The 16,658-nt window shown below is 31.9% G+C and overlaps 1 protein-coding gene and 1 non-coding gene across 2 annotated transcripts in view; one reads left to right on the forward strand and one right to left on the reverse strand.

The window, feature by feature from the left end:
• The window catches only part of LOC139845621 (uncharacterized), a 122,351-nt gene that overhangs the window by 87,753 nt on the left and 17,940 nt on the right, over nucleotides 1-16,658 (forward strand). The window lies entirely within an intron of this gene.
• On the reverse strand, nucleotides 5,375-5,481 carry LOC139887295 (small nucleolar RNA R71). The gene has a single exon (XR_011773132.1). It is a non-coding gene; the product is annotated as a small nucleolar RNA R71 (small nucleolar RNA).

A 16,658-nucleotide genomic window follows, 5' to 3' on the forward strand; every position in this document is an offset into this window, starting at 1 on the left:
ACATACACTGTTTCCCGAAAATATATTTCATCCGTAGACGGTAGCGAACCGTCCGTAATGAGGGTTTGTCAAACCCGTATGGCCACACAATATAAGTTCTCGCTTACACCCTGCAAGTGTAACTAATGATAATCGAATTGAGGATTTTTGTTCTAACTCGCTGTGGAATGTTTGTTTTCCTTGTACTTGTGTTCAAGTATAAAAGCAAGTAGTACAAAATGTAACAAAGTATATGTTTCTCAGCCCACAATTTAAAGTATAAAAAGTTGTTGAAAAGGTGGGACTATGATCTCACCTCGAGTGCACGAGTATAAAAGTACTTCAACAAGTAAACGTGTGCATGAAAGTTGCTTAGCCTTGACCTAAACAAGTAAGTTATATCAATTAACCGGTTACGACACAAGGTCGGGTGAAATGTGTTCAATTAGTCCTATGGCTCGTTACGACTCGATTAAGTATAGCATGTGAATCACGTTGTCAAGTTTCATACAAGAAACAAGTATAAAAGCATGTTAGAATGATTGTATAAAAGTTTGGTTAAGTTTGACTAAAAGTCAAACTTGGTCAAAGTCAACGAAAAAGTCAACACGTTCGGGTTCGGTCCCGAACTATTTTTCTGAGGTTTTTATTCATATATAAGCATATTAGAACAAGTTTCATGTGAATCGGAGGTCGGTAGCTAGTCAAACATTTCGCGTGAAATGTGACAAAGTGAGCAGAATCTGGCCAGGCGATTCTGCGCGCCGCGCGGGTATGTGGCGCGCCGCGCCACTACCTGGCCAGAGAATTCTGGTCAGTTTTTCCAAGTGTGCACGAACCAAAACCTTTTCCAACCCAATTCTTGACCCGCAAACACTTATAATGCCTATCATATATCGTCGGAAAGGTATTTTGACGAGGAATACAACTAACCACATATCATCAATCAAAAACATCATTTACAATAACCGAAAACTCGTCAATTGATCAAGAAAGGCTTATTTTCAAAGTTTCAAGTTCGTAAAACGTATTTTATGATTCGGGAATCCAATTTACACATACGATATGCCGTTTTGAAGGTAATGAGGCATACATTACAACTAAACACTAACAATTAACATTCCATGGCATTCAAGCATCCAAAAATTCATGTCAAGAACTATCAAACCCTAGTCAAACATCACAAAATCAATATTCATGTTTTTGAAGTTTTCTTAATCAACCTACGCATCAAAACGAAGCTAGTGATACTAGTAACACAATTAAAACATGCACTTTAACAATCTAACAACATTAACTCATCCAAAATCAAGGATTAAGCACACCCATTTCAAGTTCATGCTAGTTACTCCAAAAACAACAAATCGAGCAAACCAAACATATATTCATGTTAGACTTGAGCCATAGACACTAACTAACACCATTTCAAATCAAAAACAAGAATTTAGAGAAATCTAGAGTTTTAGAAATGTTACCCAAACGAGATGAAGTTGGTATCAAATTGTAGAGGATGAAGAGAGGATTCCAAATATGTAATTTGTTTTGAAGTTTGCTTCCAATCCCGAATTTAGATGATGATTCTATGAAGTTGGGGTTTGTGTGTGTTCTTGAGATGGAGAGAAAAGGGATGAGGGAGATGATGGAATGGATGAAATGGGTTGACTAGTTGACCTAGTCAACTAGTTTGCCCATTTGGCAACTCCGGTCCCTCGAGTTTCAAAGCGGGTGCGGGATTTAACCGATCGAGTATTTTTAAAACGCAAGTTAACGAGAGATGTTATAATTAAATGACGGAATTATTATGAACGTTAGTCAACGGAAACTACGAATTTAAATAACGAAATGTATTATTTAAAAGAAAAAGACGGTGTTAAAAATAAATTTAACGGAAAAAGGCGGGATGTTACAGCGCGACTAGCTCGAAATAGGGTTGTCAAACCCGATAGATCTATCCATAGGATTCGCGTTCACCATTAGAAACCAGTGATTATAGTTACCAGACTAGGGAATATTTTTGTTCAACTCACAATGAATAATTTAAACCAACTTCCACTTGTGTCCAAAATATAAATAAATTGCATGTATTCTCATCCCAAAAGATTTAAAATAGAAAAATAGGACTATAACACACCTTAATAGCAAACGAAGTAACCACATAAATATGCGAACAACAAATGAAGTAAAGTGATCAGGAATGATCACAACGCCGACCTATAAATAAAGAAGGTCGATATAAATAACTAACTTAGGTCAAGTCTTAGTATGATAGCTATTGTACATGTTGTAAGTAGTCATAGAACAATACTCAACATGCATCGGTTTGATCGGAACAGCGGACGGACATACACTTTCTATTTTTAGAAAGTTTCTATTTTTAGCAGTTTTGGAAAGCTCCTATTTTAGGAAAGTTTCTATTTTTGGAAAGTTTCTATTTTTAGAAAGTTTCTAGGTTAGGAAAGTTTCCTTAATTAGAAAGTCAACAGAAGTCAACTGAAAGTCAAAGTCAATCGAAAGTCAACTCAAAAGTCAACCTTGGTCAACATAGTCAACATTAATTTTAAAAGTGTAAGTTATATTAATAATATAAGTTATAATGTTAATTAAAAACAAATGTGTATAATTATGTCATAACATAAGTTTAATTAAATTAAAATGAATTATTAAAGTTAATATAAGTCTAAATGATATAATTAGTATAACATAAGTATTTAATTAATTAATTAAATATTAATCATAATATAAGTATTATTAATTAATAACAAATTTTAATCATATCATAAGTATTATTAATTAATAATGAATTATTAATCATATCATAAGTTTCTAATTATAATTATTAAATCATAAGTATTTAATAATTAAATTATAATTAAATAAAATTAAATAATAATTAAATAATAATTAAGTCTTATAATAATTAAATAATTAATTAATTCTTATTATAAGTATTATAATAATAATCTCATAATATAAGTTTAATACTTATAATAAGTATTTTTCATTAATAATAAAAGTATTATTAATCATAAGTTTAATTGAAGTTTCATTAATCATAATTAATTAATAAATGATATAATAAATATGTATATCATAAGTATTAAATTAAAATAATTACTTTTTATATCATAAGTAATTTATTAATAATGAAAATCATTATTCATATCATAAGTCTTATTTAATAACCATAAGTTTTATTTAAAAGTTCATCGGGTCATAACTTGAGCCCCGGGAATCAGTTTTCGGCGAGTCTTATATATATCTTCACCTAACCAACCCACCCAACACCTTAGTGTTCTTAATAACATCCCATGAACAGCCAAAAAGTCATGACTTATAGCCATTAATCAGTTTGGATCTTTAATCCGCTCAAAAACGTGTTTTAGTCATAACGGGTGATCCGTGGCTCGGATTTCGATGAACCGAACATGAAAGTTCATCCCATCATTAATCCTAACACACTAGTACACCCTAAAGACTCTAAAAATGGTCACAAAGTCAGACCATACCTGTACCAATTCGTTTTCACCTTTTAATTCCAATTAAACACCATTTTGATCATAACTTATGTTCCGGGAATCGAAATAACATGAATCCGGAGTCTAAAATTAATGTCTTGATGAGAGAAACTCATCTAGACTCTTTAATTTCACTTTTATATCAGTTGTATTTACAGAACCAATCAAACAAACCGCTGTCCCAAATCAATCAAATCAAAAACATGAATTAACGAGCATTTCTACGCATACTATCAATAATACAATAACATACAATCATCATACTATCATAATATCATATAAAAATAGTAAAATTAAAGAAAAATCAAAAAGTTAGGGTTAGGGTTTATATCCTAATCAAAAATTGATTTATATGAACGCGTAGAGAAGAACGAAAGCAATCTGATTATGTAAAAAGCCCTATGATCCAAGCTTGATTTGATGATGAATCGATGATGATTATGGTGATATGGGATGGCATAGAGAGAAAAGGGAAAGGGAGAAAAGAATTTTTAGGTTAAAATGAAGTAGTATGCTAGGTTTTGATCAAGTAAACCTCAAGTTTCAAAAAGTGACACATACCCCCCCCCCCCTCCATGGGGGTATTCGGCTGAACCATCACAAGGGAGTGGGCTCACTTAGCCCACTTTGATGACTAGATAATAATCTTGTGGCCCAAAAGCCCGATCGAAGCCCAAAATGTGAAAACGCTACTACGCGATTGATTTTTCGGAGAGATAACAATTACGCGACGAATAAAATATATAAACACTATATATAATCATATGATATTAAAATAACATATTTAAAATAATTAAGATTCAAAAATCTCAAAAGTCTGACCGTTGGTTTGAAAATCGAAATGATTCGCCGGATAGAAATCCGCGACACGTAGAAACGTACAATTTAAAATATGAATACAAATATTCACATAGCATATAATAATTAATATATTACTACTAAAATAACAATATAGGTCATAGAAATGACGTGGTACGAATAACAACTAACGGTCGTTAAATAATTAACGGTAAAAGATAACGGAAAAAGTAGGGTCGTTACAGTGGGCTTCCAATTTAAAGGGTCATGGCTACCTGCTGCATCTATTGGCTATTCGAAACGTGAGCAAAATCAGAAAAGTCTATTAATTTGATAGCTTATATAATTTTTATCTTTATAACTAATAGGATATTCAGTGAATGCACCGAGCAAAACGTTCACCACCTTTCATACGTTCACCACCTGTAACTCGATCAAGACATCTAGCCAATATTGTCGCCGTTGATTTTTCTTTAGAATCGTCATCTAGTCGACCAAGTACTCCAATTCAAATTTTCGATAATCCATTTTTTGAACTCGACCTCACAATTCAGAACCCGGAGGATATTCAGGGACAATTCAGAGATCCTGAACCACTAATCATTCCTCCTGAACCACAAATCACTCATCCAGAGATTGTCGAGGAAGAAACCATTAAGTCAGAATCCTCTAGTGATTCAGATTCAACAAATTCAATCATGAAAAATCTGGAACCTCTAAGTATGGAAGACCGAATGAGAGCTAAACGCACTAGCCAAGGTCATGCAATTACTCAACCAGACATTAATGCGCCAGATTATGAAATTAAAGGACAAATCTTACACATGGTAACTAATCAATGCCAATTTCGTGGTGCGCCGAAGGAAGATCCAAACAAACATCTTCAAACCTGTAATAGGATCTGTACACTATTCAAAATCAGAGAAGTTGAGGATGAACAGATCCATCTCATGTTATTTCCCTGGACTTTAAAGGGAGAAGCCAAAGATTTGTTAGAATCGTTACCTAAAGGGGCGATTGATACATGGGATGTTTTAGTTGAAAAATTTCTTAAACAATTCTTTCCAGCATCTAAAGTCGTGAGACTTCAAGGAGAAATTGTTACGTTCACACAAAAGCCAAATGAAACTTTATATGAGGCGTGGACAAGATTTGGAAAGTTGTTGAGAGGATGTCCTCAACATGGTTTAGACACTTATCAAATAGTACAAATATTCTATCAAGGATGCGATATTACTACACGAAAAGACATCGACATAGCAGCTGTGATGATCGCTCCAAATCCATATGGACGAACACGTCATTCATCAATTTCATTGCGAGGTATTTGACCTCTATATGATACATTTTGTAAACATTGCATTCTTTTGAAAAGGCACACCATAAATGAATATTTAAATCAAAGGTTTTCGACATCTGATTATTTCTACATATAGACAATCACCGTAATATAATAGTTTACAATGATACTTCCGTTGACAATGCAGTCAAAATAAGATACATGGTGATGATTTGGTGAATGCAACGTTTTCTTGAAAAAAATATGTCATGTAAAACTCCATGCACATAGCTTTTCTAACATATATGCAAACAGTGGAAGACTTCTAGGAAACCTGAGAATAAACATGCTAACAGGTGTCAACACAAAGGTTGGTGAGTTCATATTTTATTGTTTCGTATAATCTGTATGTAATGGTGGATCACAAGATTTCAGTTGTTTCATCCAGAAACGTTTATCAAAATATTCTACAAGATTGAGCAGCCTGGTAACTAAGCTTTAACGTTATAATAAATACCCCTGTTTTAACATACATGCAACCAACATGTACAATACACGCAAACCAACGTATACTAAACTCAAATAGCATACGTCTGTTTAATAGTTCAGGCTAGGGTTTCTAAACCTGGAACAGACGGGGATGTCAAGCCCTATGGATCCATATATAACTACTCGCGCCCACCAGTTTTTATAACCGGCAGTTACTAGTTACCAAAGCTAAGGAATTTTCGGTTCAAACTCGGTGTAGAATTTAGTATGTACTTGTATCCATTGCGTTTAAAATAAAGTGCATGTATTCTCAGCCTAAAATATAAATTGCAAAAGCATTTAAAAGGGGAGCAAATGAAACTCACCTTAGCAGCATATAAAGTTGTTCACCAAAATGTGACCGAAACTCGGATTACCAATTAATCGTAGATCTCAACCTAGAGAACATATGTTGGTCAATAAATGTCTATCAAGCTAAGTCAGGTCATAGTGTATCACAATCCTAATGCTCGAGATCAACATACAAAAGTTATCAAAAGTCATTTCAAAAAGTCAATTTTGACAAAAGTTCAACAAAACGAGATGTACCTTATATAAGGATTCATTTACTAAGTTGGCAATATTCAAAAATCCAATTTATCAATCTCATAAACTAGTTATTTAAATCTTAATTGCAGATTCAAAAGCAATTTCAATTAACGTCAATCATAATTCAGTTGATCATATCTTTTAATCCGTTCATCGAAATTACGCGATTTCTAAATGAAAAGTTATTGATTTTTCGCCAGCTTTCCAAAAACATGTATATCATATACCTTTTACCAGTAATATATGTATTTATTTTATGATTCATTATATCCTCTTTAATGATGAAATTTAGTATACAAGCATGCATAAACATATATACTCGAGCACTAGACATGTATACACTATTAATATATAAAAAATAAGATATAAATGCTCACGTATCAAAATTGTGATTCAATATTGCAGGAAAGTACGTAGACGCAACGGAGATGATAAACACTAGGTTTGACTTGCGAACAATACTCATAATTTCCTTAGCTCTATCCCGCTCAAAACTCGTTTTGAAAGTGACACGCTCATGACCTTGTCGTAATATTTTATGTATAATACTACTAATAATATTAATATTAAAAATAATAATAATAATAATAATAATAATAATAATAATAATAATAATAATAATAATAATAATAATAATAATAATAATAATAATATAATTAATAAATACATACGGAGTAAAAATGAATATATGTGTGTGTGATTAAGCCTGAACTCGCTCGAATTTATAGATGTTTGCTGATCTCTGTGGTCATGCGATAGCATGACTCTGGAGTGCAATACTCATGCGATCGCATGAGATCAATTGTCTGCTTAAATTGTTTTTGTAATCTAGCTTGTCGACATAATAAATAAATATATAATAGATATAATTTAAATAATTAATTATATATTATATTAAATTCACATGCATAGTTGATTTGTAATTTTAGTTCCGATAAGTCGTACGTTATCACTCGACTTATGTCCCGGTTCCGGTTTTTCGAACGTTGTTTCGTACATTTAGAAAACTTGCATTTTACGTTTCATGTCACGTACCTTTGTCAAAATATAGCCTTAAATTATCCATAAACTATACCACTCAAAGTATATCTTAAAATTTCGAGTGTTTTGGTCATTTACTTCTATAAATTATCGCCTCGTTATACACACACACACACACATACACACACACACACACACACACACACATATATATATATATATATATATATATATATATATATATATATATATATATATAATAGCATCCTTTTTACTCAAAACGTTATATAATTAAATTAATCTCAAATTTATTATATCATATAACGTTTTTATTTTAAAACTAAACTAAGTAGTTCATTTATGTACTAGCATTTATTACTTCTTTATGTACTATATGACATAACTAAATTTCAATCGAATCCATAAGAGAGCGTAACAATCGTTTACTTAATTAATTTGAAATCAAATATATCTAATATATATATAAACACGTTTTAAATACACTTTGCAAGTTATTCATATATCTAATTCTAACAGTTAATATTCCTTATTATTGTATGTGTCCAAAATACGTTATTTAAACAAACACTTTACCATTAATTCCGAATACCGTTAAACATGAATGATTTCCCAAATCAACGTGGACCTTACAACAGAGACCCGTAATAATATCATAATCATTAAGGGACTCAGTAAATATCTTTTAATTCAATCGTTTAGCATAACCTTTTAACTTAGCAGTTAAATATATTAATCAGATAATCAAACCAATATGTTTAATGCACAGTATCATTTACTTAACACTTTGTTACGTTTTCAAGTTATAGTATATGTATCTATTTACATATAATTGTTCACGAATCGTTGAGAACAATCGAAGTTGAATAGTTCAAAATTTTGAGATTCAACTTCATAGACTTTGCTTATCATGTCAGAAACGTTAAAGATTAAGTTTAAATTTGGTCAGAAATTTCTGGGTCATCACAGTACCTCCCCGTTAAAGAAATTTTGTCCCGAAATTTGAGTGAGGTCGTCATGGCTAACAATAAAAATGTTTTCATGACGTACATGAGTTGATAAATAGAGTTTTATTACCGTTGAATATTATGGATAAAACAATCCAATTACCCGAAGCGTATGAGAGAAGTTATCGTAAAAGAGTGAAATGAGGGAATAGAGATTCATTTTAACTTTTGACGTATTAACGATTGATTTCCGAAATTTAAGGAATAGAAAATCTTCATAATCTAAATAAGATTTGATTCTTCGGAATTTGCGGAAATTAGGATTTTCTTTGATTAAATGCGTAATCTGCCTCGATTGCTATGTCTGATATTTCGCTATAAATTGACCTCTTCCGTTTCATTATTTTCACCACTCCTATATCTTCTTCCTGATTTCATACTTCCAAAAGATTGTGAAATGCTTCATCCAGTTCTGATTCTTGATATACTCCTAACTTTCATATCTGTCATTCTTCTTTTTCATCTACCACCAGAGGAAGTTATTTTTTTCAACTATTACCTTGGGGTTATAGTGTTTTTCATTCTCCCGTGTCTTTATATTGCTATACCCATTGATATACACGGTTTGTAAATTTCGGGGTTGTTATCGGGCTTATATTCTCCTTTATATTTCAGAGCTCCATGCTTTCAATTTCTCTTCCCGATTTTAAGTCAAACGAATAATGGTCCAGCATTTGTAGGTATGGATTTCTGAATGAACATAGTTAATGTTCTAAGAAAGAAATTGAAATGACACGATCTTGATTTGTCAAATTACCAAAATATCCGAAAAAGACCGAATCATCAAGAAATATATTTTCTTGATATATTTAGAGATTATATAGAATGAAAGAGTTATGTAACATGGTTCATGATGAGGGTGTGATCTGTGAACCTTTATCACGTTCCATTAGAAACTCAACATGACTTACTGTAATATAATTACGTTGATCAAGTGTCTTTATATTATACTAACTCATGCTTCAGTTCCCAACATTACTTCAAAACATCCATTTTTTTGAATTTTTCAGATTTTAGAAACTAAAATAGTTTCTTTTATGATGTAACACAGATAGCGCGAAGAGGTAATGATTACAGATAAGAATGGTTTCGAAAAATATATTCAGAAATATGGAGGATATTTATAATGGGAGATACGATGATATCTTAGAATATTTAAGATAAGATAAGATGATGATGAAGAATATTGTCTGCAAAGGTTTTAGAGTAAGGAGCAAGGTATTCGCTAATGATTTCAGCAGATACTGAATCATTTGGATTCTTTGAAGGTAGATTTAGTCTTTGTGATTTGTCCACAGCCTCCTTCATGGTCTGCTCAATCCGTTTTTCAGTTCCAAACCTTCTCTTTTTCTCAGCTTTACCACCATACTATTCTTTATCATCAAACTTTTGACTGTTAAGGTTGTTTTTCGTTTTTGCTGCTTCATCAGCATTGTTCCAATTTCAGAGAACTAGTTCATAGTTTGGGATATTTTTCAGAAACTTCACATTCGAAGTATGTAAGTCTAGAAGATAGATGTTATCTATATATAACTATTATCGTAGAAAATGCTGCGAGATTCAAAATACTGATTGCTAATTCCAGGTAGTTGGTATGGCAATTACCATTACAAGATGTGAATGAGTACATGATAGGGTTTTAATGAGTATAAGGATTTTTCGGAAGGTCAAGGATCAATGAAGTTGTTGGTAAATTTACTGCTAATGTGGTGGAATATAAAAGGTTCCCGGTAACAAAAATGTATATGTCAAGGTTATAATAAGGCTAATCCAAAAAGTCAAAATTGACTGGTTGGAAGTGGGGTAAAACTGGATAATTTGAAAAAGAAATTGCAAGGTTATTTTCGGTAAAAACAACGCTAAAGGATCTTGCACAGTTTTGAAGTCAAAGTATAGATTTGAAAGATGTAGAGATCTAAGAGTGATGTCATTTGTTAAATCTTTACTTGGATTCTGTTCTGTCAGAATATGTAATTGAATTTGAATAAGAATGGTTGTTTAAATTTCTATGAACGAATGTATAGCGTTGTGAAAGTAGTGTAGTTAATGATTATTGAATAATAGGATGATGTACTGTGTAACATATTAATTTTGAACTTAAATATTTCCCCGGGTATTACCTACCCGTTAAAGATTTCACAATTAATACTTTGTACAAAAGAATTTTTATTACCATCTTTATGAAAATATGTGTATGTACATTTCTTCAGATATAATACTGTTTTAATGAGTTAAAATCATATTAAGCTCATTTGATTTTTTTTAGCTTGAATTATAAATGAATAATCTCTAAAACATTAGAGATTACATAATCTTCGCGGAGTATTTCACTAATGAAATTTATTCTTATTGATATTCCTTGGTGGAGGATGTTGATGCTTGTGGAATTCTTGAAAACTTTGCAAGGCACGGATGATATTTTCTGGAAAGTTTCGAGTATATCGAAAATGAAAATGTAAAATCAATTATGTAATTGATTAATACACTTGGTTTATTATGAAATGGAATTCATTGAGTTGAAACAGAGATTGTTGTTAACGATGGTTAAGTCGTTAACGAAGGATGTACATCATAGCATATTAGTAATATGAATTATCCGAGTAATATTTACCCTTTTTCAATTCATACATAATAGCTTAGTACGAAAAGATTTATGATGGTTTTAAAATTTATATATTTAAGATATACATATAAATTCTTTAGAGGAATTGAGTTATTACTTCATAACTCATTGATACAATATACTCGTTGTTGACTCGTAATAATGTCCACGGTGCTTTCTTGAACTGGCAGAGCTTGTGATGTTAGAGGCGATGTTGACAGCACTGACTGTGCTGGTGAGGCTAAGGGTACTATTGATGCTGTTGGTAAAACAAGTCTAGCTTGTACCTTACACACCATTCTTGTCAGGGTTTCTATTCTTCCTTCTTTCATCTCTATTCATTTACGGTTAGAACTGGGATACATAATCTCTAAGATTTTAGAGATTACCTAATTGCCGTAGAATATTTCTCCGATGAAGTTATGAATCAATACTTTATCGTTTATTGTTGTTGGTACTCCTTAGTACCTATGGTGCGTATGATGTTGATATCCGAGGTACAGATTGTGATGTTGAGGTGTGTGATGGGGATGTTGTTGTTGGTGGTACTGTTGCCGCTGATGCTGGTGGTGCCTGTGATGCCTGCAAGTTGCGCATCATGTTCTCCAAAGTCACTACTCGAGCGCGAAGCTCGTTGACTTCTTCTACTACTCCCGGATGATTGGCGGTTCGGATAAAAGGATGAATAAAATTTAGAATATTGGATATTACGTAGTCGTTGTGAGCTATTCTGGAAATGAGGGTGAAAATGGTGTTACGAACAGGTTCGTCGGTAAGTGCTTCAGGTTCTTAACCAAGAGGTGAATGTGGTGGATGGAAGGGATCACCTTCTTCTTGTCTCCAATGATTAAGTAGATTACGAACCCATCCCCAATTCATCCAGAATAGGTGATGGCTAATTGGTTGATCCATTCCGGTTACGCTGCTTTCGGAGCTCGAAGTGAAATCCATATCGGAATAGCTGTCGGAATCTGAGGAATTTGAACTAGATGCGGAATTCATCTTACACGGTTTGAATAAAGGATTTTTTATATGAAATGATTTTTAGATATCGGATGATATTCTAATTACATAGAATACCTATATATAGTACAAGGGATCCGCAATTTACGGAGGAATCTTTCGAAAGCTGTCAGGCAAAGTTTACAGTAACAGATACGCTAAGATATGAATTAGCAGATACGCTATGATACGAATTTTGTCTATACACTATTCATGCAATCAATGCAGTAAGATGTGTCTAGACTAGGAATGATAAGCAGGTAATTTCCGACAAGAAATGATAAGCAAAACTTTTGACATGCAGACACAGTCAAAGTCCAGACTTACGAATGCATCCTAACAACTATCAGTTAGACACACTAATGCAAGACCTGGTTTACTAGGACCAACGCTCTGATACCAACTTTGACGATCACTCCAAATCCATATGAACGAACACGTCATTCATCGATTTCATTGCGAGGTATTTGACCTCTATATATTACGTTTTGTAAACATTGCATTCTTTTGAAAAGGCACACCATAAATGAATATTTAAATCAAAGGTTTTCGACATCTGATGATTTCTACATATAGACAATCACCGTAATATAATAGTTTACAATGATACTTCCGTTGACAATGCAGTCAAAATAAGATACATGGTGATGATTTGGTGAATGCAACGTTTCCTTGAATAAAATATGTCATGTAAGACTCCATGCACATAGCTTGTCTAACATATATGCAAACAGCGTAAGACTTCTAGGAAACCTGAGAATAAACATGCTAACAAGTGTCAACACAAAGGTTGGTGAGTTCATAGTTTTATTGTTTCGTATAATCTGTATGTAAAGGTGGATCACAAGATTTCAGTTGTTTCATCCAGAAACATTTATCAAAATATTCTACAAGATTGAGCACCCTGGTAACTAAGCTTTAACGTTATAATAAGTACCCCTGTTTTAACATACATGCAACCAACATGTACAATACACGCAAACCAACGTGTACCAAACTCAAATAGCATACGTTTGTTTAATAGTTCAGGCTAGGGTTTCTAAACCTGGAACAGACGGGGATGTCAAGCCCTATGGATCCATATATAACTACTCGCGCCCACCAGTTCTTATAACCGGCAATTACTAGTTACCAAAGCTAAGGGATTTTCGGTTCAAACTCGGTGTAGAATTTAGTATGTACTTGTATCCATTGCGTTTAAAATAAAGTGCATGTATTCTCTGCCCAAAATATAAATTGCAAAAGCATTTAAAAAGGGAGCAAATGAAACTCACCTTAGCAGCATATAAAGTTGTTCACCAAAATGTGACCGAAACTCGGATTACCAATTAATCATAGATCTCAACCTAGAGAACATATGTTGGTCAATAAATGTCTATCAAGCTAAGTCAGGTCATAGTGTATCACAATCCTAATGCTCAAGACCGACATACAAAAGTTATCAAAAGTCATTTCAAAAAGTCAATTTTGACAAAAGTTCAACAAAACGAGATGTACCTTATATAAGGATTAATTTACTCGGTTGGTAATATTCAAAAATCCAATTCATCAATCTCGTAAACAAGTTGTTTAAATCTTAATTTCAGATTCAAAAGCAATTTCAATTAACGTCAATCATAATTCAGTTGATCATATCTTTTAATCCGTTCATCGAAATTACGCGATTTCTAAATGAAAAGTTATTGATTTTTCGCCAACTTTCCAAAAACATGTATATCATATACCTTTTATGTAGTGACCCGAACTTTTCCATGTTTATATATATTAATTGAGATTGATATTTACATGATTAAATGTTTCCAACATGTTAAGCAATCAAACTTGTTAAGACTTGATTAATTGAAATATGTTTCATATAGACAATTGACCACCCAAGTTGACCGGTGATTCACGAACGTTAAAACTTGTAAAAACTATACGATGACATATATATGGTTATATATATAGTTAACATGTTTTTATTATAAGTATGTATCTCATTAGGTATTTTAACAATGAGTTATATACATAAAAATGAGACTATTAATTTAAGAAACTCGAAAACGATATATATAACGATTATCGTTATAACAACATCTTACTAGGTACATATGAATCATATTAAGATATTGATACACTTGGTTAATTATGTTAAATGATAAGTAAATATATTATTAAGTGTATTAACAATGAAATACATATGTAAAAATAAGACTACTAACTTAATGATTTCGAAACGAGACATATATGTAACGATTATCATTGTAACGACATTTAACTGTATATACATCATACTAAGATATATTATATATCATGATAATATAATAATTTAACATCTCATTTGTTATAATAAACAATGGGTTAACAACATTCAACAAGATCGTTAACCTAAAGGTTTCAAAACAACATTTACATGTAACGACTAACGATGACTTAACGACTCAGTTAAAATGTATATACATGTAGTGTTTTAATATGTATTCATACACTTTTGAAAGACTTCAAGACACTTATCAAAATACTTCTACTTAACAAAAATGCTTAAAATTACATCCTCGTTCAGTTTCATCAACAATTCTACTCGTATGCACCCGTATTCGTACTCGTACAATACACAGCTTTTAGATGTATGTACTATTGGTATATACACTCCAATGATCAGCTCTTAGCAGCCCATGTGAGTCACCTAACACATGTGGGAACCATCATTTGGCAACTAGCATGAAATATCTCATAAAATTACAAAAATATGAGTAATCATTCATGACTTATTTACATGAAAACAAAATTACATATCCTTTATATCTAATCCATACACCAACGACCAAAAACACCTACAAACACTTTCATTCTTCAATTTTCTTCATCTAATTGATCTCTCTCAAGTTCTATCTTCAAGTTCTAAGTGTTCTCATATATTTTACAAGTTCTAGTTACATAAAATCAAGAATACTTTCAAGTTTGCTAGCTCACTTCCAATCTTGTAAGGTGATCATCCAACCTCAAGAAATCTTTGTTTCTTACAGTAGGTTATCATTCTAATACAAGGTAATAATCATATTCAAACTTTGGTTCAATTTCTATAACTATAAACTATCTTAATTCGAGTAAAAATCTTACTTGAACTTGTTTTTGTGTCATGATCCTACTTCAAGAACTTTCAAGCCATCCAAGATCCTTTGAAGCTAGATCATTTCTTGTCACTTCCAGTAGGTTTACCTACTAAACTTGAGGTAGTAATGATGTTCATAACATCATTCGATTCATATATATAAAACTATCTTATTCGAAGGTTTAAACTCGTAATCACTAGAACATAGTTTAGTTAATTCTAAACTTGTTCGCAAACAAAAGTTAATCCTTCTAAATTGACTTTTAAAATCAACTAAACACATGTTCTATATCTATATGATATGCTAACTTAATGATTTAAAACCTGGAAACACGAAAAACACCGTAAAGCCGGATTTACTCCGTCGTAGTAACACCGCGGGCTGTTTTGGGGCTAGTTAATTAAAAACTATGATAAACTTTGATTTAAAAGTTGTTATTCTGAGAAGATGATTTTTATTATGAACATGAAACTATATCCAAAAATTATGGTTAAACTCAAAGTGGAAGTTTGTTTTCTAAAATGGTCATCTAGACGTCGTTCTTTCGACTGAAATGACTACCTTTACAAAAACGACTTGTAACTTATTTTTCTGACTATAAACCTATACTTTTTCTGTTTAGATTCATAAAATAGAGTTCAATATGAAACCATAGCAATTTGATTCACTCAAAACGGATTTAAAATGAAGATGTTATGGGTAAAATAAGATTGGATAATTTTTCTCATTTTAGCTACGTGAAAATTGGTAACAAATCTATTCCAACCATAACTTAATCAACTTGTATTGTATATTATGTAACCTTGAGATACCATAGACACGTATACAATGTTTCGACCTATCATGTCGACACATCTATACATATTTCGGAACAACCATAGACACTCTATATGTGAATGTTGGAGTTAGCTATACAGGGTTGAGGTTGATTCCAAAATATATATAGTTTGAGTTGTGATCAATACTGAGATACGTATACACTAGGTCGTGGATTGATTCAAGATAATATTTATCGATTTATTTCTGTACATCTAATTGTGGACAACTAGTTGTAGGTTACTAACGAGGACAACTGACTTAATAAACTTAAAACATCAAAATATATTAAAAGTGTTGTAAATATATTTTGAACATACTTTGATATATATGTATATATTGTTATAGGTTCGTGAATCAACCAGTGGCCAAGTCTTACTTCCCGACGAAGTAAAAATCTGTGAAAGTGAGTTATAGTCCCACTTTTAAATCTAATATTTTTGGGATGAGAATACATGCAGGTTTTATAAATGATTTACAAAATAGACACAA

This window comes from Rutidosis leptorrhynchoides, chromosome 1 (genome assembly GCF_046630445.1).
Source record: "Rutidosis leptorrhynchoides isolate AG116_Rl617_1_P2 chromosome 1, CSIRO_AGI_Rlap_v1, whole genome shotgun sequence".
NCBI lineage: Eukaryota > Viridiplantae > Streptophyta > Magnoliopsida > Asterales > Asteraceae > Rutidosis > Rutidosis leptorrhynchoides.